This window comes from Cricetulus griseus, chromosome 7 (genome assembly GCF_003668045.3).
Source record: "Cricetulus griseus strain 17A/GY chromosome 7, alternate assembly CriGri-PICRH-1.0, whole genome shotgun sequence".
NCBI lineage: Eukaryota > Metazoa > Chordata > Mammalia > Rodentia > Cricetidae > Cricetulus > Cricetulus griseus.
The window spans coordinates 110434132-110461455 of NC_048600.1; the positions used below are offsets into that span (position 1 = coordinate 110434132).

General features: G+C 43.0%; 1 long non-coding RNA gene across 1 annotated transcript; it reads right to left on the reverse strand.

The window, feature by feature from the left end:
- Nucleotides 1-307: 307 nt before the first annotated feature.
- Nucleotides 308-27324, reverse strand: LOC103160421. The gene is made up of 4 exons (XR_003486888.2): nt 27098-27324; nt 19687-19755; nt 19457-19529; nt 308-397 (listed from the first exon to the last, which is right to left on the reverse strand). It is a non-coding gene; the product is annotated as an uncharacterized LOC103160421 (long non-coding RNA).

Here is a 27324-nt window from a genome sequence, read left to right on the forward strand (position 1 = left end):
AGTCTTACCATTTTTATAATATGATGGGTAAAAGGATAGCATAAAGGATACATGGAGAAAATGTAGATCATTGGAAGGTTCAAGGAAAAGATATTATAAGAAGTTAGAGTAGGGAGACAAAATATCCAGACAGAAAAGAAACCCTGGCTGTGGAACATGGAAAGAAGAGAAAGATGGAAAGAATATGGGAGGCCATAAAACCCACCATGTTAGATCAGAGCAAAACATCATTGACTTGGAAATTATAGCTTCAACATCAATTCCAAGGGTGGAAATTGTAACTCTACTTCTACTAATATGAATCTTACCTGCAGAATATGATGAAGGGGTTCCAAAAGACAGGGACACAAAGTTGGAGCACAATCAGTCTAGAGCTGACACCAGCCTTGGTTCTCTTCTGAAAGTTAGAATGTGGCTGTTGTAATGACATTTGGAAATGTAAATAAACCAAAAGTTGCCACTCTCCTGTGTTCTTCATGAAAAGGAAGTAGGTTAATTCAGTATACATTACGAAGCATAGTATACTTAGAAGGCAGTATGGTGGTGCACGCCTTTAATCCCAGCACTCAGGAGGCTAAGGCTAGCAGATCTTTTTGAGTTTGAGACCAGCCTGTGTGAGTACATATCATATTCATATATATATGATAAAGGTTTTTTGTTTGTTTCTGTGTTTGGTTTTTGGTTTTTTAAGACAGGTTTTCTCTGTGTAGCCCTAGCTGACTGAGAACTTGCTTTGTAGATAAGGCTGGCCTCAAAGATCTGCCTGCCTTTGCCTCCTGAGTGCTGGGATTAAAGGTGTATACCACCACCACCACCGCTCGAACAGTAGAGATTTTTTTTTCAGTTTTTTTTTTTTCTTTGTTCTATGGTGCTGAAGATTCTAACCCAATGACTTGTTCTTGGTAGGCATGGGTTCTACCACTGAGCTACACCCCAGCCCAGATTTATTTATTGGAGAATGGCAACTGTATTCTGTAGAATCAACTGAGGCCAAAGATTGGCCCTAAGATTTCCAAAAGATTTCCGTTTTTCTTGGTATCTTTCCATCAGTAAATTTCCTTTTGAGTGCCCCCACTGCCACCTTTCTCATAATCATTACTAAAGTTTATTGACCCTGAATGACTGGCAGCCACACAACAGACCCAACCCATTCACTGGAGATCTTCAGATTGACTTGGGCCTGTTCACCTAGGTTCTCTTGGGAAGTGTGAGCCACCACAGCTTTGTAGAATGTGTGTTAGGGATCGAAACCAACAGCTGCAGGCAAGAATGCAGATGTCTGTGTCTGCAATGTGGATTTCTGGAATGCAGCTGCAGTATTTCTCGTGGAATCCCAAGCCTTTAAAGGTTACAGTGTTCTGGTGCTGGCATTCTGGCATTGGGTTTCAACCACAGTTGCATTGACTTAAAAAAATTCAGCCAGGAGATGGATCAGTGGGTGGAGGCCCTTGTCACTCAGGCTTGGCAACCTGAGTTCCACACCCCTGGAATCTATGTAAAAGTGGAAGGGGAGAGCAAACTCCACATTGTTGTCCTCTGATCACATGCATGGCTGGGCACCTGCACTCAACACATGCATCATTCATGCACATGAACTCACACAGGCACAAACAATAAATAAATAGGAGCCAGAGAGATGGCTTGAAGGTTAGGAGCACTTGTTAATCTTTCAGAGGACCCAGATTTGGTTCCCAGAACCCACATGGTGGCTAACAACTATAACTCCAGTTCTAGAGACTCTAACTTACTCTTCTTGCTTCCTTGGGCACTACAGGTGGTACACAGACATACATGCAGGCAAAACACACATATACACAAAGATAAATAACTCTTTAAGAAGAAAGAATTTAAAAATAAATCATTGTGGACTCAACTTGAACCAGGGCATTGGTGTAACCGAGATGATTAGAAGCCTCAACAGCATAACAATAAGTCTTAGGGCTTCAATTTCTCCACCCTTGGCTCTTTTTCTGTTTGTTTCTTAAATCCTTGATGGAAAGAACTGACATCAGAATTATGCCTCCCTTAGTATCTGATCCCATGCCTAGTAGAGAGAATAATAGCCCAGTCCTTTTCCAACCCAGTTTAAGGGTGTGGTGAAGAAAAGAGATCCAAGACTCAAAGGTCTGCCAACACCTGGTAGAATCCCATCTCATGGGGTGTGACTTTATAACAGCAATTGCCTTGGAGTCTTAACCACATAAATAACTGAAGATGACAGTTCTCTGCTGCCAACCTCCCTAGAGTCAGTATTGAAGTAAAAGCACTTAAAAAGCATAAGAGACCAGGCATGGTGGTAAATGCCTGTAATCAGAGAGCAGAGGTGTAGAATTAAGAGTTCGTCATTTTTACCTACATAGTAAATTTGGGACAGTCTAGTTATATGAGATCTTTTCTCAAAACAAAGTGGAAGGAGAGCTGGGAATTAGCTTGTGACTGAACTGGAAGTTGTCTGTCCCTAAGGGGGAAAAAAAAAAACACGACACTAGAGGTGAGTGAAGAGAGATTGTAAGGCTAACATCTGGGGCACTTCCATTTTCAGATATTTTTTTGGGGGGGAGGGGGCAGGGGTTGGTTTCAAGACAGTTTCTCTGTGTAACAGCTCTAGCTGTCTATAGACCAGGCTGGCCTGGAACTCACAGAGATCTGCCTGCCTCTGCCTCCTGAGTGCTGGGATCAAAGGTGTACCACCACACCTGGTTACGGAGCCAGCTTTTAAGAATCTTTTTTAAGATTATAAATACAACATCAGATGTAGATACAGCATCTCTGTATTCTGAACCAACTCAAAGAAACCAGAGAGAGAAAAAAAATCAATTTTACCTGCTTATTAACCCAGAGAAGCCTGCACAAGCAGGTTTCTGGCTATGGTCTATTTTAGTTCAAAGTGAGATCACACTGAATAAAACACACATTCACTGAGAACTGAGAGACACAGCATGAGTACCTTAGGGACCTGACATCAGAAATTAGGGCAGGTCAAAAAAAAAATATTTTGTCGAAAGATAAAAGACACAAACCATTCAAGAGAGATTTATGTTCTTATTACCCCACACCTATGTTAGCTCAGAATTGGAAGCCCAGATACTATCCAGTCTGCATCATCAAACACATTGAACTCTGGGGTGTCCTGACCTGGTGTATACCTGTGCCAAGAGATGCCAAAATATGTCATCTCTCTTGAACCTTGTGTACTTTTGTTAAGTGATTTGTTTTTTTTTTATCCTAAAGCAAGAAGAGCTCAGTAGATTGAGGGGAAGTAACAGAAAGTTTGACAGAAAATTATAGTTATGGCTGTCAGCCAACATAAATCATTTAGTTTATTAGTCCTTCGTCCTTGCACATTTTCCAGGAATTAAAATATTGAAGTTCTCCAGGCATTGGTGGTACACACCTTTAATCCCAGCACTCGGGAGGCAGAGACAGGCGGATCTCTGTGAGTTCGAGGCCAGCCTGGTCTCCAGAGCGAGTGCCAGGATAGGCTCCAAAGCTACACAGAGAAACCCTGTCTCGAAAAAAAAAAAAAAATTCTATTCAGGTTGGATTCACACATGAATTTTGCAACTTGAAATTCTAAAATCAGACATGTTTCAACCTTTTCCAAAAAAGAAATTGGAACAAGGAATGGGGTACACTGGAGAGATTGCTTGCTGCCCTTGCCAAGGATCTAAGTTCAGTTCTTAGCATGAGCATCAGGCAGCTCACAACCACCTGTGTCTCCAGCTCCAGGGAATTTGACTTGCTTTTCTGGCCTCCATAGACAGGATATTCATGCACACATTCTCTTACAGGCTTTCGACACCACCACCACCCCACACACACAGGAATGCTGAGCATAAAGCCTACTTGCACAGCATGTATTCCTGGATTCCATCTCCACATTGCTAAAATGAAACAAAACAACTACAACACAGAAATGAAAATCAAGGAATTCAGATTCAAATGAAAAATCTACAAGTCCTTTTTCATAACCTTTCTTCCACTCTGTGGTAAAGGGTCATAGAACCACAGTTGGCTGTGTCAGAACATTTAAGATTCTTAGGCAGCATTTCAAGACTAGCTAAAATAAATTGGAAACTAGTTCATTTTTCTTCTCATTATTGAAAGGTTCAGGCATTATGCTGGCCTGCCCCTGTTACCTGGTGGAATCCACTCAGGCAATACCCTGGTCAGCCCAAGGTTCCATGGGAAAGAAGTCTGCACACAGGTGCAGAGGACCCCTTTAAAAGATAGGCCCCTGCACCTTTCTCTCTCTCTCTCTGTCTGTTCCCGCTCTCTCTCTCTCTCCCCCTGTTCCTGCTCTCTGTCCCCTCTCTCTGTTTCCCCGCTCTGTCTCTCTATGGCGACCGGCCATGGCGGTCAGCCATTACCCTGTTCCTCTTCTTAGTCTCCCCATTCTACCGGGCCTTATAATAAACTTATAATCTTATGTCTGTCTCAATATTTCTCTTTTCTTCTTTTTAAACAAAAGAATAACATTTTTAAAAGATAGGCCCCTGCACCTTTCTCTCTCTCTCTCTGCCCCTTTACGCTCGCGCTCTCTCTCTCCCCCTGTGCTCCCCCCCCCCCCCCCCCCCCCCCCCCCCGTCTCTCTGTTCCCCGCTCTGTCTCTCTATGGCGACCGGCCATGGCGGTCAGCCATTACCCTGTTCCTCTTCTTAGTCTACCCATTCTGCCTTATAATAAACTTATAATCTTATGTCTGTCTCAACAATATTTCTCTTTTCTTCTTTTTAAACAAAAGAATAACAATTATTGTCACTGGTTCTTCAAATAGAAGGGAGAGGGAACTGACACAGTATAAAGATTTAGCAGTCTACCCAAGGTTAATTACCAGCAAAGACTAAAAGCATAGTGAGAAGGGGTTTAGACTCCTAGCCCTGTATGCTGTTCAAAGATTCTTGCTGTTCTCTGTAGAGAGAACAAGGATTCAAATATTAGAGACACCAACTATGCTAGGTTTTATAGGACACTCTTGACAGCAGATGCACTCTTCCACTGTTGTCATAAGACAGGCCAAGGCCTGTGAAATTCCAATACTCTGGCTTCTGAGTTTAAAGAAAATGAAAGGATTGTATGCCTGGAGTCAAGGCCAGAGGGCACATGAATAGGTAGTGTCAAGGTCGGGTAACAGGAAGGAGACAGAAAGATCTGATTGCTAGAATAACCAGGCTGCTCAAATGAGGGTAACAGAATCCTGTGCCACAGAGCATCAGCTGATGCTGAGTGGAGTGCTCTAGCTGGGCACAGCAGGCCTCTTTTTCCTTTTGTCCTTTCATCCTTGTAGTTTTTTTTTTTTTTTCTTCATTAATTTGCAAGATAGTCTCATTACATAGCCCCGACTGGCCCAGAACTCTCTGGGAAGACCAGGCTGACCTCCTCATATCTCTGCCTCCAGAGTGCGGGTATGGCAAGCTTGTGTGCCACCACACCCAGCCAGGAGAGCTGTTTTTCAGGCCCCCTCTTGGAATAACAATGTCCCAGTCTCTGTTTGGCAGGCTTCTCTCCTGGAGGTCTGACAAGTCCTGAAAGACCAAACAATAGAGTAACCCATTAGGGAAAGAGACAGGGCATGACTTCATGAGAACAAAATATTCTCATTCAGCATTTGTGAAGGCCTCAAACTGCTTTACAGAATTAAATCGAGTCATTCAGTAGGAACAGCAAACCCAGCAAGAGAAACAAGTTTTCTAGACATAGCTCTGTATGATTAATCCGAGGCTCTTAGCCCTTGCACAAATACTAACCGAAGAGCTGCAGATGAAGTATCCACTTTAATAGTTGACCCATTGCTGCACCAAATGATTAAAAGTGTATTTACAAGTTTTCCACCATGTAAAGGGGACAGAGTGAAAATCTGAAGAACAGAAGCTTCTGTCCTCTTCACCATGGTCATGGCAGAAGGCACACTCACCAGCCAGGTCAGAAGTTTGCCAGGAAATAAAAAGAAACCTAGTTAAATGTGAATTTCTTTTTTAAACTTATTTCTGATATTCTATTCAATGTGTATGGGTGTTTTGCCTGAATGCCTGTGCACTGTGTGAGTGCCTGGTACATGCCAGAAGAGGGTATTGGATCCCCTAGGATGGGAGTTAGAGACAGTTGTGAGCTGCCATGTGAGTTCTGGGAATTGAACCATGCTCTTAATCACTGAGCCATCTCTCCAGCTATAAATCTGAGTTTTTGGATAAACAACCATGTGTCGTTTTAAGGAAAGAAGGGTTCATGTTAGCTCACTCTTAGAGGGTACAGATCCACTGTAGTAACAGTAACTTGAAGCAGCTGGCCACATGGGGTCCACAATCAGGAAGTAGAGGCCAGTGAATCCCAATGTGGGTTTTTGTTTTATTTTAGAATCAAATACATCTCCAATATTTCATGATATATGCTTATATTAAAATGTAAACTGCTTAAGAGTGATGACTCAGAGCTGAAGAACACTTGCTGTTCTTACAGAAGATCAAGCTCATTTCCTGGCACCCACATAACAACAGCTCACAACCATAGATAACACCAATTCCAGGGGATGTAATGTTTTCTTGTGACCTCTGAGGGCACAACACAGACATACATGCAGACACTCACACATACACATAAAACTAAACCTTTTTAAAATACGAAATAAGAATTTATAGCTGGGTGGTGATAGCTCACAGCCTTAATCCGAGCACTCTTGAGACAGAGACAGGCAGATCGCTGTGAGTTCAGGGCCAGCCTGGTCTACAGAGCAAATTCCAGGACAGCCAGGGCTACACAGAAAAACCCTGTCTAGAAAACAACAAAAAAGAGTTTATGCCAGGCTTTGGTGACACACACCTTTAATCCAGGAGGCAGAAGCAGGCGGATCTCTGTGAGTTTGAGGCCAGCCTGGTTTCCACAGCAAGTGCCAGGATAGGCTCCAAAGCTACACAGAGAAACCCTGTCTCGAAAACAAACAAAAAAACAAAGAAAAAGAGTTTACAATCATATCAACATTATACATTGTTCATATAGAATTCTCACTAAGTTTCTTGGTGCTAGGGTGGACCCAGAGCCTTGCATATGTATCACCAATCCTGCTTTCAAACTGTGAAGACTGCAACCAATGGCATTTGTTTGCTTGATTTGTGTGTTTGTTTATACTTTTTTATTTTGGTTTTTCGAGACAGGGTTTCTCTGTGTAGCTTTAGAGCCTGTCCTAGAATTAGCTCTTGTAAACCAGGCTGGTCTTGAACTCACAGATATCCTCCTGCCTCTGCCTCCCGAGTGCTGGGACTAAAGACGTGTGCCACCACCGCCTGGCCTATTTTTATTATTAAAACCACCACCTCTGGCTTGTGTTTATTTTTGAGAAAAGGTCTCACTATATCACAGGCTGGCTTCAAATTTGTGTGTAGCAGAGAATGACCTTGAACTTCTGATTCTCCTGTCTTCACCTTAAGACTGGTACTGCCAGATTCAACTTTGTATGGCACTGGGGACAGAGCCCAGGGCTTTGTGCCTAGTGGTCGAGCACACTGCTACCAACTGAACTGCATCCCCTGTTCCTGAGCTGTTTGATTTAAAAGAAGAAACATTAATACATTAATATAGCTTTTGTTTGCACCAGTCATTTTATTGAGAGTGGACTGACATTCTGTCATATTTAGTTTTTCTTTTTCTTTTTTCTTTTTGGTTTTTTCGAGACAGGGTTTCTCTGTATTGTTTTGGAGCCTGTCCTGGAACTCCCTCTGTAGAACAGACTGGCCTTGAACTCACAGAGATCCACCTGCCTCTGCCTCCCTAGTGCTGGGATTAAAAGGTGTGCACCACCAATGCCCGGCATGTTTAGTTTTTCAACCTATGAAACCCTAAAAAGGATCTCTTTTTTGACTTCCCTATAGCCAGGGCATTTACCTTAGTGGAAAACAGCATAGGTTAATGTCATAGCGCTATTGATGTACAGAGACAACATGACTGCGGTAACTCTTATAACTGGGGCTTAGTCCATTATCATGACTGGGAGCATGGCAGCACCAATGGTGCTGGTGAAGTAGCTGAAAGCTACATTTTGAGCAGCAGGCAGGCAGAGGGACTGGATATAGGCTTTTGAAACCTCCAAGCCCACTCCCAGTGGCGTGCTTCCTCCTAATCCTTTCAAACAGCCCCACTCCCTAGTGACTAAGCATTCAAATATATGAGCCTACGAGGGCCATTCTCAAACCACCAGTTAATTTCAACTGGCTTCATAGAAATCAGCTTGTCTCACCAAATATTTCAGATACTTCACATGCTACTTCTGAGATTAGATACTTGTGTTCAGAATAGGGTAGTAATTGTGCTGTATTTGTCTTGTAAAAAAAATTACTTTGAGAGTGATATTGGCCACTGTCAGATGGCAGCCAAGAGCTGACATACCACATTGAGAAACTGGTAATGGTTTTCATTTCTCACTCTTGCCTGTTACTGTCTCAATATACTCTGAGCTCTTCCACTTACCTAACAATGATGCAGGCTGACATTCTAGACCTGATTCTGCCTCTCCTGTGAACATCAAAGCTTAAATTTACTTATTTATATTTCTTATTTGGTTTCTCTTTTTAAATTATTTTTATTTTATGTGCATTGATATTTTGCCTGCATATATGTCTGTGTGAGGATGCCATATCTGCTGGAACTGGAGTTACAGACAGCTGTGAGCTGCCATGTGGGTGCTGGGAATTGAACTCGGGTCTTCTGGAAGAGCAGCCAGTACGTACTCTTAAACACTGCGCCATCTCTCTAGCCCCCCTTTATTTGGTTTCTTAAGATAGGGTCTCTCTATGTAACCCTGACTTTCTGAAACTCACTCTGTAGACCAGGCTGGCCTCAAACTCACAGAGATCCAACTGCCTCCACCTCCAGAATGCTGGAATCAGAGGTGTACACCACCACATCTGGCTTTTAAATTGTTTTGTTACACTTACTTATTCATGAGCAGGGGTTTACAAGAACTGTAGTGCACTTGGAGGTCAGAGGACAACTTGTAAGAATCAGTTTTGTTTTAAAATATTTTATGTGTATCCTACATGTATGTATGTGTATAGTGTGAATGCCTGGTGCCCTCTGAGACCAGAAGAGGTATCAAATCTCCTGGATCTGAAGTTACAATGGCTATTAAGACAAACAAGGCTACATGGAGAAAACCTGTCTCGAAAAACAACAAAAACTCCATGTGAGTGCTGGGAATTGAACCTGGGTCTTCTGGTAAAGCAGTAAAAACCCAACTGCTGAGTCATTCTTCCCAGGCAAGGAATCAGTTCTTGCCTACCAGTAGGTCCTGGGATCACATTTTTGCTATCTAAATTAGTGGCAAATGCCTTTCCTCATTAGGCAATGGTGGCCAGTGCCTTTAATCCCAGCACTCAAGAAGCAGAGGCAGGCAGATCTCTGTGAGTTCAAGGCCAGCCTTGTCTGTCTTGTCTTGAAAAACAAACAAAAAAATGCCTTTAGCCACTTAATCATCTCATTGGTCCCCAAACTAAGATTTTCTAATACAGAAGGGGAAAAAGTTCATGAAGAGTAAAATGTTCGTGGGATTTTTATTTTGTTTGCTTTTAACTTTTTTCTCTTTATATGTGTGTGTGTGTGTAGTGTGTACCTATGTTAACTTTTATGTGTACCTTGTACATGCAGGCACTTCAGGATGTCAGAGGATACTAGATCCCTGAAGGTGGGGTTTAAATGAGTTCACCAGACCCAAGATAAATGATAATTAAATATTTATTAGAGAAGCACTTACTCAAATAATATTAACCACAGAGGTCTTACTGCTCTAGAAGATGCAGTCTCTGCCCTTCCAATGCTTTCACCACAACCCAAGAGATCAAGCCAGTCCCTCCTCTACCTTATAAGGGGTCAAGTCTGAACACCTGAACCATGCCCAAAGGGTGTGGCCACCATGGCCAGTTCACTGGTAAAGCAAGAAGCCACCACAGATCCCATGGAACTGGAGTTACAGGGAGTTAAAAACTGATGTAAGTGCTGGAAACTGAACCTTGGTCCTTTGCAAGAGCAATAGATACTTTTAATTACTAAGCCAGCTCTTCAGGTCCTGTATGTTTGATTTTGAAATACTATCTTGCATAGTAGCCTAAGGTGGCCCACAACTCCTTACGTAACTGAAGTTGACTTTGAAATTACAGTGACTCTCCTATTTCTGTCTTCCCAGTGTTGGGATTATAGAAGTGAGCTATCACACCTGGCACTTTCAACAATTTTCTTTTTCCAGATAGAGTCTCATGGAGCTTAGGCTAGCCTTCTGTCTCTGTATCTCAAGTTCTAGGATTATAGATATGATCCACCATACTTGGCTTTCATAGGAATTTTAAAAAATGATTTATTTAGCTAGGCATGGTGGCATATATCTTTAATCCCATGGTTCAGGTGGCAGAGGCAGGGACATCTCTCTCTGTGAGTCTAAGGCCAGCCTGGTCTGCATATCAGCTAAGGCTGTATACAGAGAAACCCTGTCTCGGAAAAAAAAAAAAAAATTCTTCAGAAAAAAAATCTCTTTGCTTGTTGTGTTTATTGAATGCCTAGCATGCACCATGATTCATTCTCTCTCTCTCTCTCTCTCTCTCTCTCTCTCTCTCTCTCTCTCTCTCTGTCTCTCTGTGTGTGTGTGTGTGTGTGTGTGTGTGTGTGTGTGTGTGTGTGTGTGTGTTGTGTTCTTGCATCCATGCACAAGCCATAAATTAATCAATGTCTGATATCTTCCTCTATTGCTATCTACCTTATATTTTTAGAGATAGGATCTGAACCTAGGACCCACCACTTCAACAGGTTTGGCTTGCCTGCTAGCTCCAGAGACCCTCTTATCTCCAAAGATTACAGGAGAGCTCTACCATGCCTGGCCTCTTACCTGGATGTTGGGGATCTGATTGCAAGACTGACACTTTACCAACTAAGTCATCTCCCCAGACCCCAATTCTTCTTCCTTTTTGCTTTTCAAGACAGGGTTTCTCTGTGCAGCCGTGGCTGTCCTAGGACTTGCTCTTTAGACTGGGCTGTCCTAGAACTCCCAGTGCTCTTAACCACTGAGGCATCTCTCTAGCCACCCACAATTCACCTATTTTCATATGTGTAGATGTAGGATGAACATTATCCTATACAGGTAATTTTATTTGGGAGAAATCAATAACTCAGGGTCAGCGCTCTGAGCATCCAGTCTCTACTAGTCTCCAAGACCTAACCGGAACCCTGAGAGACCCACGCTTCCCTCTCCCCAGGCCTATATCCCACACACCCTGTACGCACCTGTGGCCATACCCAAACGGGCATGCTCAGTGACATAGGTACCTAGTAAGATCTCTCCCTACACATATGTGTATATAAGATTTTATTTTATTGAAAAACAATGTACATATGGTAAACCAGGAAAATCTGAAGTAGTCAGGTCAATGACTATTGAAAATTGTAGCTGCAGTGTTTTTTGTTTTCTTGGTTTTTCAAGACAGGGTTTTTCTGTGTAGCTTTGGCTGTCCTGGAACTTGCTCTGTAGACCAGGCTGGACTCAAACTCAGAGATTCGACTGCCTCTGCCTCCTGAGGGCTGGGATTAAAGATGTGCACCACTACCATGTGGCATGTAACTATGATTTAAAACAAGATATAGAGTCTTTTAGCAAGTCAGGAGGTTTTTTGTGGTGCTTTTCATCAGTTCTAATCCCTACTCACAGTTAACCCAAAAGTTACCTTCTACTTTCTAATGCCACAGAGTATTTTTGCCTTCTGTTCTTGTACTTCACAGCAGTGTGATCATTTGGTAGGATTCAAATATGTGGGCCAGATCTATTTCATACAGTGTGCTTGTCTCATGTGTTTCATGCTGGCCTCAAACTTACTATGTAGCTGATAATAATACACTTGATTTTCTGACCCTACTGCCTTTACCTCCTGAGTGCTGGGATCACAAGCATGTGTTATCACAACTGGCTAACCTGGTGCTGGATCATGGGTTAAGTATCTAACTTTATAAGAAAATGGCAACCTGGCAGTGGTGGTGCACGCCTTTAATCCCAGCATTCAGGAGGCAGAAACAGGCAGATCTCTGTGAGTTCAAGGCCAACCTGGTCTATAGAGTGAGTTCCAGGACAGTGAGGACTGTCAGGCAGAGAAACTCTGTCTCCAAAAAACAACAACAAAAACAGCAACAATAATGAGAGAGACAGAGACAGAGACAGAGAGAGAAACTGCCAGATAATCTCCAAAATATGGGTGCCATTTTACCACACTGCCTAAGAGTCCTGGTTTCTCTACACTTTCACTAACATTTACTATTAGTCCTTTCAGCCCTTCTAGTGGATGTGAAGTAGCAGTTCCTGGTTTGCATTTAATTCAAAACCCTTGATCATTAATCATCTTGGGTATTGTCACAGTTGGGTTCCCTTGGTAGTAAATGCAAAGAGAAAATTAATAGACAGGAAGTTTTTGTTGTTGTTTCCTTGGTTTGTTGCTCTTTGGTCTTGAGAGTTTCATGTAGTCATGGCTGGCCTCCAACTCACAATGTAGCCAAGGATAACACTAAACTTTACTCATCATATCTCTGATTAGTAGGATTATAAGTGTGCACAGAGATCCACTTGCCTCTGCCTCCTGAGTTCTGGAACTAAAGGCGTGCACCACCACTGCCCAGATCTCCATCTTATTTTTTTAGACAGGGGTTTTGACTAAACCTAGAGTTTGTTTTGTCAATCCTGCTAGGGAGTCTGGCCACTAAGCTCTAAGAAGTCTCCTGATTTCACTGCCCCAGTCAGTGTGAAAGTTGCAGATGTGTTAACATTTCTGGTTTTGTTTGTTTGTTGTTTTTACCATTTCTGGTTTTTATGTAGGTTCCAAAGATTCAAACTCAGGTCCTCATTCTCATACAGTAAACCATTTATCAACTGAGCTATCTTTACAGCCACCTGGCAAGGAGTGATGGAGAATGTCCTGCAGGGGTGTTGGTGGAGCACTCCTTTAATCCCAGCACTCAGAAGGCAGAGGCAGGCGCATCTCTGTGAGCTCAAGTGCCAGGATAGGCTCCAAAGCTACACAGAGAAACCCTGTCTCGAAAAACCAAAAAAAAAAAAAAAAAGAGGGATGTCCTTCTGCTCACACTCTGAAGTGTATTAGGCCATTTTCTATTGGTATAACAAAATACCAGAGTCATTATCTTAAAAATAGAATTTAAGTCAGTCCTAGTGGCATATGCCTGTGATCCCAGCACTTGGGAGGCCCAGGCAGAAAGATTACCTTGATTAAGGCCATCCTGGTTGTTTTGCCTGCAAATCAGGTATCTGTGGAGGCCATAAGAGAGTGTTGGATATGCTGGAACTAGAGTTACAGGTTGTGAGCCACCCAGGGAATCGAAACCAGGTCCTCTGGCAGAGCAGAGCTCTTAACTACTAAGCCATTTCTCCAGCCCAACAAGTCCTTGGCTTTAAAAATATTGTAGAGGTGGTTTATTTAACTCCTGGGTCGAGAAGCTGAAAAGTTCAACAGGATGGGCCTGGCATCTGGTAAGGGCTTTGTCTGTTACAGGAGAACATGGCAGGAGGGTGTCACATGGTGGACACCATGTTTGGGTCTCTCTTCCTCTTCTAGCTGAGCCTACTAATGTCATTATGGTGGCACTACCTTCATAATATCACCTGATTTCACTTCTTTCCTCAGGGTCCCACTTCAACTGCCATTAAAATAATAAACTGGGAGATTATACCAAAACATTTGAGGATGCATACTTTATGAAGAAAACAGGTTTGTTTAGCTCACAGTTGTGAAGGCTGTGAGCTAAAATCAAGCCGATTCATCTGTTCAGACTGTCTGAAACCCCACATGGCTATGTCACATCATGGTAGGGACTCAGAAAGAGAAAGGGCTGTATGCAGAAGGGCCCAAGCATGTTGGGTTGTCTTGCTCTGTTGATGACACATTCTAAAAGGACTAATGAGGACGCTTTGATAACTACATGAATCTCTTCTGTGGACAGTATCTCCTATAACCTAACCACCTTCCACTAGACACTACCCCTGGAAAGTTCCACTACTCACAATAACACTGTGGACAAAACTTTGAAGACACAAACATCCCCCTCCCCCTTGGACCCACTGAAACTATAAGCAATAGCAATGGTTAAATCTCTGCGATGTGGACTTTGGATTTCAGAGACAGGTCAGTGGGCAAATTTCTTGCTTTGAAAATGTAAGAACCTGAGTTGGAATTCCAGAAACCACATAAAGCTAGCATTGGTAGTAAGCATCTATGATTCCAATACTCTTACTGAGAGGTGGAGACGGGAGAATAAACAGAAACTCTTGAGGCAGATAGTCTGGTCTATATGCATTCAGGAACACCAAAAGAAACCTGATTCAAAGAAGATGAAAGACAAACTGACACCTGAGGTTATTTTATGATCTTCACACTCAAGTGTGGCATGTGCCATCTCCCACTCCAAACACACACACACACACACACACACACACACACACACACACACACACACACACACACACAGGACATATTATATCATGCAAAGAGCCAGTCTAAAAAGAAAAAAGAAGTAACCAGTAAAGTAGAGGGCTCAGAGAGCTACAAATCAGGAATCTCAGCTATCCTCGAAATCAATGAATCTGATGCCTGGGGATTTTTGCTTGGTTAAAGGGTGGCCTATATACCCCATCAAATCCTTAGACAAGCTGAGGTAATCACTAAAGTGGACTGACAGTTGATGGCTGTTTGCTGGCAGCCTTCCCAAAAGCCGAGGGCAAGGCTTTTCATTCTGAAAGAATCACAGCAATTACGGGAAGTGCCTGTTCATGGCTCATTGTTCATTCATACATCTTTGTGAAGTATCTGTTCAAATCTAGTCATTCAATGGATCACTTTCTCTTGTTGATTTTTAGCTATTTCTTATACTATGTGGACATGAACCATATATCAGGCATATGAATATTTGTTTTCCCCCTTCTTGATGGTTAATTCATTTTGTTTTTAATCGTTTAGGTTTTTTGTTTGTTTTACTGCTATTTTCAAAACAGCTACTCTGTGTACCTCTGGATGTCTTAGAACTTATCTGTAGACCAGGCTGGCCTCAAAATCAGAGATCTGCCTATCTCTGCCTCCCAAATGCTAGGTCTAAAGGCGTGCACCACCACCACCTGGCCTGAAAAAGAATTTTAAATGTTGATGGTCTAGTATGATGCACACACATCATACACATATCATGCAAAGAAAGTTAAATTATGTATAATTTTTGTTTTGTTTTTCGAGACAGGGTTTCTCTGTGGCTTTGGAGGCTGTCCTGGAACTTGCTTTTATCTGGTCTCGAAATCACAGATCTGCCTGCCTCTGCCTCCCAAGTGCTGGGGTTAAAGGCGTGTGCCACCACTGCCCTGCTCAAATTATATCTAATTTAAGAGCTAGAAAGAACTTCAAAGATTATGTAGTTCAACAACCAATTTTACAGAAGAAAACAAGGCCCTGAGAGGTTCTAGAGACAAAGGATTTGATGGCACTGTTGGAAATTGAGGAAATGCTAGTGACCACCAAGAAAAATGTCCTTTTTTTTTCAATATTTTTATTTACTTAATTTAAATAGTATGTAAACTGGGTGGTAGTGGTGCTTGCCTTTAATCCTAGCACTCGGGAGGCAGAGGCAGGTGGATCTCTGTGAGTTCCAGGATAGCCTGGTCAACAAGAGCTAGTTCCAGGACAGCCTCAAAGCCACAGAGAAATCCTGTCTTGAAAAACCAAAAAAAAAAAAAAAAGGAGAAGAAAAAAAGAAATTGTATGTGAACTGGGTGGTAGTGGCACACACCTTTAATCCCAGCACTCAGGAGACGGAGGCAGGCAGATCTCTGTGAGTTTGAGGCCAGCCCGGTCTACAGAGTGAGTTCCAGGACAGCCAGGGCTATAGAGAGAAACCCTGTCTCAAAAAAACAAAAACAAACAAATTTATGTGTATACTTGTCTGTGTGTACACCACGTTGTAATGGGTTGTTCCTTGTACTATCAGCTGCATCATGTTGTAATGGGTTGTTCCGTGTACTGCCAGCTCCCAAGTAATAACACAGAGAATTTCATTACTTATGAAAGCTTGGCCTTAGCTAAGGCTTGTTCCCAATGAACTCTTAAAACTTATATTATCCCACTTACATTAATCTACATTTTTCCACATGACTTGTTACCTCTCCACAGTAAAGTATGCCTGATTTCCTCTGAGTCTGGCTGGTGAATTCCCTGCCTCAGAATCTTTCCCAGAGTTCCTATCTCTCCCCAGAAGTCCTGCCTATCATCTCCTGCCTAGCTATTGGCCATTCAGCTCTTTATTAAACCAATCAGAAGGTGCCTTAGGCAGTGAGGTAAAACATATGTCTTCAAACAGTGTACAAAAAGATTATCCCAACACAATGTTTATGCAGGAAGCCTTAGAAGCCAGAAGATGTTGGATCCCTTGGAAATGGAATTACAGGAAGTTGTGAGCCACCATGTGGATGCTGGGAACTGAACCCTGGTCCTCTATAGCCAATGCTCTTTGACAAAACTTGTCTCCAGCTCCTGTCTGCCCTTCTTACTGATTTTCCCTGGATACACTGCAGTATTTTTTTGAGGATCTGTATGTGCTACTTGTCTGTGAACACTCGTCCCCACCCTGTTTCCATGGTCACAGTTTTCTGTTTCTTCTTTCCCTAGACTCTGCACAGCATTCATTCCTACCCATGTCTGTAGAAGCTATAGATACCCAAAAGCCTAAAAGTAAGGAATCTGGTTTGGTTTTTAAGGACTGAACTCCTGATTATTTTTGTGGAATATATAGATTCATTCAGTGAACGTCAAAGTCAAAGATAAACAACCTGAGACAAAGCATCACAAACTTATTTTCAGAGTTGGACAAATGCTGTGTGAGCATTTCATACACCGAGGTTGGTTCAGCACAATGAACTAAGCATTCCTAAAAGGTGACATGTCGACCACATGGCATATCATTATGGAGCATTCCATTTATGATGTACACTCATTTGTTTCCAGGTGTGGACTTTTTTCTTCTTTCCTCTTTTTTTCCATCCTTCTCTCCTTTTTTTTTTTGTTTTTTGTTTTTTGGTTTTTGGTTTTCGAGACAGGGTTTCTCTGTGTAGCTTTGGAGCCTATCCTGGCACTCGCTCTGGAGACCAGGCTGGCCTCGAACTCACAGAGATCCTCCTGCCTTTGCCTCCCAAATGCTGAGATGAAAGGCGTGCACCACCAATGCCGGGCCCTTCTCTCCTTTTTGAGACAGGGGTTTACTTTGTAGCCCTGGCTGGAACTCACTGTGTAGACCAGGCTGACCTGGAACCCATAGAGATCTGCCTCTGCCCCCAAAGTGCTGAGATTAAAGGCACATACCATCATGACTGACCATTTTTTTGTTGTGTATTATTTATGTGTTTGGGTGTTTTGCCTACAGGTATGTGTCTTCGGAGGGCATTGGTTCCCCTGGAACTGAAGATACAGATGGTTGTGAACCATCATGTGGGTGCTGGAAGCCGAATTCAGGTCATATGCAAGAGTCGCAAGTGTTCTTAACTGCATGACCAGCATGACCACCACCAAACCTCTGATTTTTTTTCCCCCTATGAGATAAGGTTTCATGTAGCCCAGGCTGGTCTCAAATTCTAATTCAGTCCATAACCTAGAATGGCCTTTAGCTCCAGATCCTTCTACCTTCACCTGCCAAGTGCTGGGATTACAGGGGTGTACTATCGCATCAAGCCTTTTACATTTGTTCACAAGCACACATGTCAATAGAACTGATCTGTGTTTGCATGATCTAGCTTGATTTATCTTTTTCTCTTCTTTTGAGGCAGGGTGACTGTATGTAGCTCAGACTGGCCTCAAATTTGTATCCACCTGCCTTAAGCTACTTGATGCTGGGTTTACAGGCAAGGGCCACAACGCCTGGTCAGTGATCTAGCTTTGAATTCAGAACCAAATGCTTTTGTGGTGTGTATTGAAAACCTGAGGTTTTAGGACCAGCTGAGTTCTATTTTGTCCTTTCTCTGTTTATGTCAATAGCCAGAATCTCTGTCCCAGTTAAGAGGCGGAAATTATTCAAGAGGCTCCTTAGCAATGCCCAACACCCACTTAAAAAACAACAGGTCATCCACAGGCAGTTTACTTCAACAGAATAGCTTGAGAAAACAATAAAAGAAGGCTGTAGAAGGTATTACTTTCTTAGGAGTTTAAATATCATTTATTCCTTTTTTTAAAAAAACTTTTGTTTTCTTTTGAGATAGGGTCTCAAAAAAGATAAAAGCTGGCCTTTAACTTTTAATGATCCTCCTGCCTCTGTCTCGAGGTGCTGGGATTACAGGTGTATGTCACCATGCTCAGCTTCTTTTCTTTTCCTTTTCATAATATCTTGGAGAGACCAAATTCCTGTCACACAAATAAATGAACTAAAGATATCCCGGGAACGTCTAAAGCTAGTTAGAGCATACCCTAAAGAGAGAAACTGTCTGTCACACAGTAATTTAGCACTGGGGAGCTGGAGCAGGAGGGTCCAGAGTTCAGTGCCAGCCTTAGCTACCTAGTGAGTTCAAGGCCAGGCTAGGCTACATTCAATCCATTTCAACAAAAAGGGGGAAAAAAGGAAAGGTGGTTTTTGTTGGTTTTGTTTTTTATCTACTTTAGGGGATAAAGAGATGGCTCAGGGGTTAAGAGTACTGGCTGCTCTTCCAAGAGGTCCATGTTCTGTTCTCAGAACCCACCAGGCAGCTCACAACCACCTATAACTCTATTTCCAGGGGATCTGATGCCCTCTTTTGACCTCCCAAGACACTGTTTTCGTGTTGTGCTTAGACATACATGCAAACAAAACACCTGTACACATAAAATTAAAAGTTAAAAAATTTTAAACCATCTCTGGATATGATGGCCCACGCCTTTAATCCCAACACTTGGGAAGCAGAGGCAGGCAGATCTCTGAGTTTGAAGCCATTGTGGTCAACAAAGTGAATTCCAGGACAGCCAGAGCTACACAGAGAAACTTTATCTCAGGAAAATAAATAGACAGACACACAGAAAAACTTTGTCTTCTCTGTGGACTTGGTCTCCTCTCTAGGGCTTTTCATTCTTCAATAAGCTCTCTGGCTAATATTGAGATTGTGGCTATTGGCTCACTGCTCTTTAAAAATGAGCTTCTCAACTCTCAGGAGGCAGAGGCAGAAGAGCAATATTGCTGGGAATAGGAGGTTAACCTGGTCTGCATATAACAAGTTCCAGGCCAGCCTAAGCTGCATAGTGAGACCCCGTCTCAAAAGAAAGAAAACAAAATAAAAACAAAAACAACAAAAAGAAACATGAACCTTTCTCTCTACCCAAAACAAGAGCTATCAAACAGTGAAAATAATGCCCTAACTCTATCAAATGAGCAAGAGAAAAGAAATGAATCTTCAGTAGTCAATCTGCCATAGGAAACAGTTCAGGTGACAGCCAGTTACCTAGAAGCAAGACAATACTGTGATCATTGGTGATTTTTCCCACCAGGAGCTGTCATCACAGTTTCCAGAAAAGCTGCCAAGAAATAGCAGGAATTAGCATTTCACACAACCACTCCCACATGCAGAAACACACACTCAGAGGCCTTGGAACTTTTCCCAACTGCCCTTTGCCCTCCTGTCTTCCCTTTCCTCCCACCATTCCAGATAAACAGGCAAGGTGTTTGACTCACCTTGGGTAGAAGACTTCAGAAGGTGCCTTCCTCTGTCAGTGTTGCTGATGTCTTTAATCGCAACTGTTCCTAAGAATCAAAAAACCCAGGGATAAACATCTTCTACTTTCCTTTCTCCTTTTCTCCTCTGGCTGCCTCTCCTCCAAACAATACCATCAAGTCTCTGGTTCTTTAGACACTTAGCACACCCCTGCAGCTAGCAAGCCAGACAATCAGTTTCATTTTTAAAAAAATGTGACTTGATTATGTTGTACCCAACACCACAGCAATGTCTAACTCCCGTGTTGGGTCTTAATAGATGTTTGAATAGCCTTGCCTTAACTGGCCTCAGGCACATCCTGGATTTCACAGTGTGCTAAATTGTCTGAGACTGACAGGCCAGTAGCTTCCTGTCTGGGAAGATCCACCCAGAGACAGAAGACAGAGGCCCCACCGCTTCAGAGAAAAAGAACTTGCCTAAACTACACCCTTCTGCCCTTAATTCCCCCTCACACATTCTTTGGTACAGGCTGAAGTGGTCCAGAACCTGTGCTTCTTACAATGATAAATCCTTTCACTGAGCAGGTCGGCCAACAGAACAGGCTGAGACAGCCTGAATTATAGTGCAGGGACCACTAGGACACTTAGACTAGAATGCGTAAGGAACCAAGTAAAGAGAATATTTGCTAGGGTTAAGAATGAGCTTTACTTTGAGTTGGAGGCCTGGTCTACAGATTGAGTTCTAAGACAGCCACAATGGTTGTTATACAGAGAAACCCTGTCTCAGACAACAAAAGAAAAAAAGATCTCTAATGCTAGGGAGATGATTTAGCATAGTAAAAGCTCCTCCATACACACTGGGCATTGGTGGCTCATACCTTTAGTCCCAGCACTCGGGAGGCAGAGGCAGGCAGATCACTGTGAGCTCGAGGCCAGCCTGGTCTACAAAGCTAGTTCCAGGATAGGCTCCAAAGCAATAGAATTGTCCAGAATCTAGCAGGTCAGCTAGCCTGGATATGCAGCAGCAGAAAGGGGATCCTGCCTCAGCAAGGTGAAAGTTGAGAACCAACTCCTACAAGTTGTCCTCTGACCTCTGCATGTTGCTGTGAGACCTGCACATATGCACAGATGGCACACCCACCCACAAAGGCATGCATGTGCACACACACACACGCACACATACACACACACAGAGAGAGAGATACACACACACACACACACAGAGAGAGAGAGATACACACACACAGAGAGATACACACACACACACACACACACACACACACACACACACAATTAAAGAAATTAATGTAAAAATGTTTTTGAAAGAGTCAAAGGAGAGAACCTAATCAAAGTTGAAAGCTGAATTAAAAAAAGGAATAATCTAGACATCAGTTTTCAGGGATTGGTGGGGGAATGAGCATTGACGGTCACAAAGCCTCTGTCAGAATTGCTGGAGAGTCTGCATTGCTGAAGAGGGACTTTTCAGCTGGGCAGTAGTTGCACACTTTGTTTTGTTTTGTTTTGTTTTTCGAGACAGGGTTTCTCTGTGGCTTTGGAGGCTGTCCTGGAACTAGTTCTTGTAGACCAAGAACTAGTCTCGAACTCACAGAGGTCCGCCTGCCTCTTCCTCCCGAGTACTGGGATTAAAGGCGTGCACCACCACCGCCCGCAGTAACACACTTTTAATCCCAGCACTCAGGAGGCAGAGGCAATAAGATCTCTATGAGTGAGTTTCAGGACAGCCAGTGCTACACAGAGAAACTCTGTCTTGAAAAATCAAAAAAAAACAAAAAAACAAAAAAAAAACAACTTTTTGCAGGAAGGAGATAACACATGTCCTTAATTCCAGCACTCATGAGGCAGTGACAGGCAGATCTCTGTGCGTTTGAGGCCGGCCTGGTCTACAGAGAAAATTCTAGGACAGGCTCCAAAGCTACACAGAGAAACCCTGTCTCAAGACAGAGAGAGAGAGAGGCTGACTTTCTTTTTAACAGGGAGGTCCTCAATGATTGCTTTACTTGCAGCTGAGTTTTGGCTTTGCTTTAGAAGTGTGTAATGTGGGTCACTTGGTGGGACCAGCTTGTTTTAATGGGTCAGCCACAGAGTGGTAGTATTAATATGGTATTATTAATAAAGAAGAAAAGTGCAGAAATATGCAAATAAGAAAAGGAGCTTGAAAATTGTGGATGGCTCAGCAAACAATAGCCCCAAATAAAGATCTCAGGAGCTAAGTTTCTTCCTAATCTCTGCCCTGCTGTCTCTTGACCCTCTCATTCTCTCCCAGGCAAGTCACACAGACACTAGGATTCTTCCTGCCCAAGGCAGATCACAAGTATGACAAGAGGAAAAGCAGTCCTTTCTCCCAAAGCCAGACCCGTAACCTCAAAATGCTACTGCAGTTCCCTCAACCTCCCTATGTGAGTTGACTATAAAGAAACTTACACTTTTGATTGGAACCTATTACCCTATCCTACCCCATGTAAGGAATAATACACATAGGCCAGGAATCTCAACAGACAGGCCTTGTTGGGTTTTCCTCCTTACTCTATTACTCTCTGGTCACACCCTTTGTGTCAAATCATCTTTCCATATTGCAGTCCAAACTGTAGAACGTGTACATGTAAAAGGATAGTTCATCTTGAGTCTTTAGGTCTCCTGTGTCAAACTATGAAATATATTTGTTCTCTCCCTCTTTCTCTTTCTCTCAACAGTCTATGTAGTCCTGGCTGTCCTGGAACTGGTCTCCATTTCACAGAGGTCTGCCTGCACCTGCCTCTGGAGTGCTAGGATTTAAGTCATTTGTCACCACTCTGGACCTGCTTTTTTCTTCTTCCTCTGTCTCTTATTGTGTTGGCCATGGGCTTTTTGGGGGGAGAAGGTGGTTTTCAAGACAGGTTTTCTCTATCTTTGGAGCCTGTCCTGGAACTCGCTCTGCAGACCAGGCTGGCTTCGAACTCACAGAGATCCACCTGTCTCTGGTTCCTGAGTGCTGGGATTAAAGGCCTGCCCCACCACCTCCCAGTTTGTTGGCCTTGGATCTTAATGATGGGTAGGGAAGGGTTTGCCATCTGCCCTATCTGTTCCTACACAGTTACATAACTTTTTTTGTTTTTGTTTTTTCGAGACAGGGTTTCTCTGTGTAGCTTTGGAGCCTATCCTGGCACTCACTCTGGAGACCAGGCTGGCCTCGAACTCACAGAGATCCACCTGCCTCTACCTCCCGAGTGCTGGGATTAAAGGTGTGCGCCAACAACGCCCGGAAAAAAATAAGTTATTTTATATGAATTTCTAAGTCAATGTTAACCAAAAGCTGGTTTTCCTACTTATGATACACACTGATATAATACATTTTCTCTTACTTATTTCTAAAAGGAGAAGTCATAACCCAGATCCTGAAATTAACTTTAATTCCCAGCTTTATTCTGGAAAAAAAAAAGAACAAAAAACAAAAAACCAAACACACCCTGAACTTCATGATTTAGATGGTGCATTTGAGTATTACTTTTTTCTCTACAATGAGGAACGAACACAGGACCTTGTGTGTACCGAGCATGATTTTACCACTCAACTTTTATGTTCAGATCAGACTGGTCTGATCATAGAACCCTTTGAGAACATAGTAAAAGAAAAAAAAAAAAAAAGAGAGAGACCTTTTTGCCAGAAAAAAAAACACATATGCACAAAATAATGGCATAAATTCATAGGCTCCAATGACCTTCTGTGTAATGCAGGTTATAAGAATGTTCTTGTAACTCTGCAATTCTGTTTTCCCATGGCATATTAAAACATAGTCTACAAGGCAGGGATGGTGGTACATGCCTCTAATCCCAACTCTAGGGATGTAGAAGCAGGTAGATCCCTTTGAGTTTGAGGACAGTTTGGTCTACATAGAGAGTTCCAACCAGTGCTACATTGTCTCAAAATATAAGCAAATAGCGCTGGATAGATGGCTCAGTAGTTAAGAGCACTGGCTGCTCTTCCAGAGGACCCAAGTTTGATTTCCAGCACCCACAACGGTGACTCACAACCATCTCTAACTCCAGTTCCAGGGGATCAGATGCCCTCTTTTGGCTCCTGTGGACACCAGACATGCAGATGATGCACAGACATATAGCAGACAAGACACTCATACACATAAAATAAACCTTGAATAGAACAAAATGCCTGGATAGAGAGGTAGGAGAGATAGGTAAACACATAGGAAAGATAAAGTAACCAGCTAGACATGGAGGTGAACATCTGTAATTCTAGAATTTGAGAGGTTAAGGCAGACAGATTGTAAGTTCAAGACCAGTCTGGGATACAGGGAATCCCTGTATGAACAATAAAATTAAGGAGTAAATTAAGGAATGGCAAACTAAAGAAATTCCATCAGAGGGTCAGGATGGGAGAGGTACAGTGATGCTGGGCCATGTCTCCAGAATTTGATTTTATTTTCAGACCATGAAGCTGGGGGTTCCATCCCCATGGCTTTCTTCTCTCTGTGGCTCTTTCACTACTCCTCCCCCATTAGGCAGCCGTTCTGGAAACTCTGAAACTTTCTTTCTTCCAGATGGGGATCTCTGGCAGAAAGGATGTCCTGGCCTGTATGCAATGACTCCACTCCCTCTGCCAAAGGATAGCGCTAAAATTGACTTTCCTGGAAACCAGTTAATATCTTTAGGAAGTGTGGCCTTAGTTTAGAGGTAACTGGAACCTCTAAATAATGGAAAGGTAAGAAAATAAATCTCAAGCCTGACATAGTGATAAATGCCTTTAGTCTCAGCACTTGGGAAGCAGAGCAGGTGGATCTCTGAGTTCAAGGTCAGTCTGGTCTCCAGAGTGAGTTCCAAGGCAAGCCAGGGCCACACAGAAAAAAACAAATAAACAAACAAAAACCTGTGAAGCAAAACAAAATAAGACAAAATGCGTTGGTGGCACATGCCTCTAATCCCAGCACTCAAAGGGAGGCAGAGGCAGGTGGATCTCTGTGAGTTTGAGACCAGCCTGGTCTACAAGAGCTAGTTCCACAGCCACAGAGAAACCCTCTCTCAGAAAAAAAAAAACCAAAAAAAAAAAAAAAAAAAGAATGAAAATAAGAGAGAAAATAATCCCTAGCAGTCCTAGTACAGGGACTCACAAGAATGCAATCTGCCGTCTCTTAAGATGTCACCTCAGGATGGCAGACCCTACACCAGTCTTCCCGGAATCTTAGATGACTCCAAGTGTATTGGTCACCTGTCTAGACGGCAGCACATGCCTATCTCACATTTTGCACAGGACAAATATCGAAATGGACAAACTAAGTCAGGAAGCAAAAGACAATTGATTTTCTATCAAATCCACAGAACTTAATTTGGCAACATAAGAAAGAACAATATTATAAAGTCCAGAAATCCCAGAATATCACTGTGGTCCATGAGTAACTCGGAGGAGGGAAAGAATGGAATTTAGGGTTGGGTTGGGAAACCTGAGTTATGTCCCTAGATAGGGCCCTGAGTCACGGTGTTACTTCCTGGTCCCATGTTCCCCTCCCCCTTCTCCTGCACAATTCCTTTTATTTATTTATTTTTGGATAAAGTTAAGCACAATTGTTTCAGTTATTTAAAAAAATCTGGAAAATATCAAGTGCATAAAATCTCAAGATAGGAGCTGGGCGTTGGTGGCGCATGCCTTTAATCCCAGCACTCGGGAGGCAGAGGCAGGCGGATTGCTGTGAGTTCGAGTCCAGCCTGGTCTCCAGAGCGAGTACCAGGATAGGCTCCAAAGCTACACAGAGAAACCCTGTCTCGAAAAACAAAACAAACAAAAAACCTCAAGATAGGAATGAATAAATGAGTAGGTGGTCTGTCTCCTCTTTGGAGTTTGCTGTTTGAGATGACACGGCCATGTGGCTAACACAGAACCCTGGAAGGATAAGTCTAGAGGTAACTGAGAAGCACCTGGCTAGAACAGAGGATGAGTCAAGGCTCTAGGACTCTATACCAATTTCTCCCACTCCTGCCAGGAAAATTCTGGGGTGAGACAGTGATGACAGGAGCCAAGGGGCGGGCCTGTCAGCTGCCTACCCTGCGGCCTCTGCCTTGTGGTTTCACCCTGGGTTGCCCTGCAGCTGTAACGTGTCTCCTGACACGCAGTACTGAACACTCTGTCCCTCCCCCTTTTTTCAGACCTTCACTTGTCTAGGAATCTCCAGAAGTGAATGTCAGAGAGGTGAGGTGAGAAGGGAAAGGCAGAGCTGGGCAGGAATGTGGCAGTTGGGTAAACACAAGGCAGAAGAAAAGGAGGTTTTCATGGAGGCATGAGTAGGAAATAGAAATGTAATTCACCTCCCTGAAAACCAAGATAAATGACAGAGGAGCAGCATGGTTAGGATGCTGTGGCGATCGATGAGCTGGAACTGAGGGACTAGGCCGAGCAGCCAGCAGCATCAGCCTCAAAACTGTAAGCCTGAAGACTCAGATGGCTAGAGGGACTCTGGGCTCCTGCAAATCCATCTATTATAACACCAAGATTCCCCATCTGCATTAGGTTTCAAAATTCTCCTCTGGCACTTAAATAACCCCAGTCATTTGCATTATACCAATCATACAATCCATATGCTATCACTCAGTGAAGTCAGTTTTGCAACCCCCATTTCACCAAAGGGTATGGGGCCACCGCAGGTTTAAGCAATTTGCTCAGAGAATTTGGAAATCATACAAGTTCTGTATCAGTTGCCAGAAAACCCCATAGATTCCACCATACTAAGCTGCCTTTGAGCTGCGATCAAATCAACTTAAAATGATGTCAAAATAATGGAGGCTTTTTAAGACTATTTTTTTAAGCTCAGTAAAGAGCAGACAAGGTGATGAGCACTAAATAGATAGCTCTGTACTTCACAACCAAGAAGAGATTTAAAAGTCCCGAATTGCACAGAACTTGGGATCTGAGATCCCAGTGCAGCCCTGGTACCCTCTAGTGGAAGTTTCCTGCATTAGCACACATCCAGCTACTGGAGAGCATCTGAAAATAAAAGAATGCCGTGTTGGGGAAAGCATGTTTGGATGTTGGAAGTATAGGGTGTGGAGGATGGGGTACAGGCTAGAGGAAATGTGTGCCAAACACCAGATTCACAAGAGGCCCACAAAAGAGTCATGCTGGTACATGATCCGGGGATCCAGTCTTTGTGTGTTATAAATAGGGAGGAGATCACTTAGGAATCTGGGCTTTTAGGATGCATGAGAGAGACTTTCTTCCCCTTTTACTAAGGACAAGTTTGTGATCAGAGACGTAAAGTGACTCGTGTAAGGCCACAAAACAAATGGAAGCCAGCACCAGTGGGGCCATGTTTCCTTTGTCCTTAGAGACCTTTCTCACCGTGTCACACTTATTTATTGACCGGTTGACTTTACTCATAACTTGAGCATATAAAGTTATGAAACTTGGAGATACAAGCAGGGACAGTTCTTACCTTCATCTGCACACAAGCCATGAACTTCCCACTCTTTCATTCAGTGCCTATTATTGCCAAACCCCAGTTTAGGCTTTGCCTTTCCAGCCTGTGGACGCTGGGAATGGAGAGAGCTCCCAGGTTCGTGGAATGCCTACTGCCGCAAAGGCACATCTGGAGTTTCCTCCTCACATTCTCAAGCACGAAGGCGCTGAGATTTATTTCTCTTTCCCTCTCCCTCCCCCTCC